Source organism: Schistosoma haematobium, chromosome 2, assembly GCF_000699445.3.
Source record: "Schistosoma haematobium chromosome 2, whole genome shotgun sequence".
Taxonomy (NCBI): Eukaryota; Metazoa; Platyhelminthes; class Trematoda; order Strigeidida; family Schistosomatidae; genus Schistosoma; species Schistosoma haematobium.
This window is the reverse complement of record NC_067197.1, coordinates 10,835,872-10,839,000: the sequence shown is the minus strand read 5'-3', so window position 1 is coordinate 10,839,000 and position 3,129 is coordinate 10,835,872.

Genomic DNA, 3,129 nt, shown 5'->3' with positions numbered 1-3,129 from the left:
ATCGTCCAGTATACGATAAGCCAATATTAGATCACCCCGTATTCTACGGTAAGATAACAGGAATAAGTTAAGATGTCTCAGTCTGTCTTCGTAAGATAGGACAGATAAACCTTGTACCATCTTAGTACCTCGTCGTTGAACTCATTCCAGCATGTCTGCTTCATACTTGAAGCAAGGGCTCGCTGTTTGAATCCCATATTCTAAATGTGGTCGCACGTAAATCGGGTATAATAATCCGAACATTTCATCATCTAAATACTGGAAAGTCTAACGAATAGACCATAATACCCTATAGCCTTTTGCAGCAGCAGCTTTACAGTGACTAGTGGTTTTGAGTTCACTGCTTAATATGACTCCTAAATCTTTATGGTTTCTTAGTTTGGGTAGCACGAATCCACATATTGTATGGTGATACGATTCATCATAGTTATTTATTTGCATCACCACTCTTATTAGAATTTGCTTCCAGTGACCACCTGTCCGACCATGCCACCAATGAGCTGGGATCATCCAGTAATAGTATTCTAGCTGACATACTATGTATGGGTCTCCAAATCTATATGTCGTCGGCAAAGAGTAGAACGGATGGTTTTGCTACAGTTGGTAATTCACTTACACAGAGTAAAAAGAAAAGAGGGCCGAGGATTGTATCTTGGGAAACTCCACTTTTTACGGGTACCCACGAGGAGAGAGCCTCATTTACCCATACCCTTTGTCTCCTGTCATGGAGAAAGTTACTTATCCACTCTACGACTGTATAATGGATTCCAAAACGTTCCAGTTTGAATTTAAAACCAGAATGGGAGACCTTATCGAAGGCCTTACTTAGGTCTATAAAGATCACATCCACAGGAATATTTCGATTTTTTGCAGCAGCCCAATGAGAAGATTTGTCAAGCACGATAGGTCTATCCGAAAACCATGTTGTTCCCTGGAGAAAAGATTATGCCCCTCAACATAGTTTATAACAGATATCCGAATGATTTTTTCCATCAGTTTTACAACCGCACTAGTCAAGCTAACGGGTCTATAGTTACTAACTAAATCCCTACTCCCAACCTTATACACCGAACTTATTATAGCGTCTTTCCAGTCTCTGGGCAGTTTGGACTGCCTCAGAGACATGTCAAACAGTATCACTAATGGCTCAGAGATTAGATCTGATATGGCTTTTATAATCTTAGTATAAATATCATCAGGACCACTGGACTTATTAGGTTTGAGATGTCGAAGTAGCCTTAAAACAGTACCTTTTTCAATGACTATGGGGTCCATGAGCGAGCCGCCACAATCATAATGAATTGTTGGTCGTTCCTCATTACTAATAAAAAATACTACTGAAATATTCTGATGTAGCTTCAGCTTTTTCGGTATCCCTTTCTGCCAAGATTAACGGATTTTCTTGTATCGAAAGTATTGAAATTCCATCGCTTCTCTGAGTTAGCCTTTTTAAATAAAAGAATAACCGTTTCGGACTATATCTAGAATCCTTAACCAATTGTTTTTTATATAGTCGTCTAGTCTTACTTATCAAGGCTTTACAAGCATTCCTGACCTTACAATAACTGGATCTGTATTGCTCTAAGCCAGTAGAGATGAACATATCCCAGTGCTTCTTCCTTTTTCTAAGAAGTTTCCTGACGGGTTTAGTTATTCATGGTGGACTGTTATTCGGCCTTCGCGGTACCAAGTATGGTATGAACGAGGACGTAACTAAACTAAACGTACCTTTAAATATAGATCATGTTTCTTCAACTGATAAACTAGTATCTACAAGCCAATCTCTCTTAGCAGCTTATTTATGAATGGCTGACATGTTAGCTTTCCATACATTTGGACGGGGTGTAACCTGATCGTATAACATGTCCCTAGTTCTAAACGCAAATGACAAAAAAGCGTGATCGCTATTCACTAACGGTGGAAGAATATTTAGGCCAACAATATCCTCAGCCTCATGAGTGATTACACAGTCCAACAGAGAAGAACCTTGGTTAGCACCAAAACGAGTGGGTTCGGACACATAATGCACTAATGCATGCTCCATTATTGTTATCAGGAACCTCCTGTCAAAGAAGTTTGTAGATCCTTCTGTGGTCATCTCAGTCCAACTAATATCAGGTGCATTAATGTCTCCTATTATCAAGTATTTGGTATTTGCACTCCAAAGATGAATTTGCTCAAAAATAAAGTCATCAGCTAAACCAATTGGGTTGCGATAGATGAAACTGAACATAAATGTAATACATCCGATAGCCAATTTACAGCTAATGACTTCACAAGCACCGCTATCATGGGATTCACTAGCAGAGGAGCGAATATTTATATTATTGGCTATATATAACAGGACGCCTTCTCCTTTTCTACATCCATGTCTATCACTCCTTAGGTAATGGTGTATGGATAATTCTGGAGTAATGTCTAAGTCATGGACTAACCAAGTTTCCGTCACTGCTATAATGAGTGACCTTAATCTGTCCACTAATGCTTCCAGTTCATAGAACTTATTTCTTATACTACGAGTGTTAGCACATAAAACTCCTAGGTTGAACGGCCTATCCACATAGGCCTTGGTAGCATTCTCTTCCATGACCTGACTATCCAAAAACCTACTAACCGGAGATTTTCTCCACCGTTTTGTCGATGGGGTTCTAGTTCAACCAATGCTTCCTCCCTTATCTTCGAGAGACATATCAGGTCTAACTCGAATGTTGGAATTGTCGTGACAACGAGCGCTACTTAACTGGAGATCCCGTTGCTTCTCCGATTCTAGGATTACCTTAAGGAGTCTGCATGGTTGGGGTTAAACATTGTCCTCGGTCCTCTTACCTATTCTAATGAAATTCTTGACCTGAGCTGCTTCAGAGTTATCTGGTAAGATACTGCGAATATATTCTCCCAGCTTCTCTAAGTCATCTGCGTGTCTCATTTTGGGATCGGGGTCGTTTGACTCCAGCAATTTGCTCACAATAATATTCGATGATATTAGATCTGTAGAATTATAGTCTACTATGATATTAGTATTGCGTTAATAATAGACCTAATCCTAAAATTGTAAACTTGTCATGATATAACTGCCTAATCTATAATATCTTACGTGAAAGTCACATTATCGTCTACACGAACTCATTG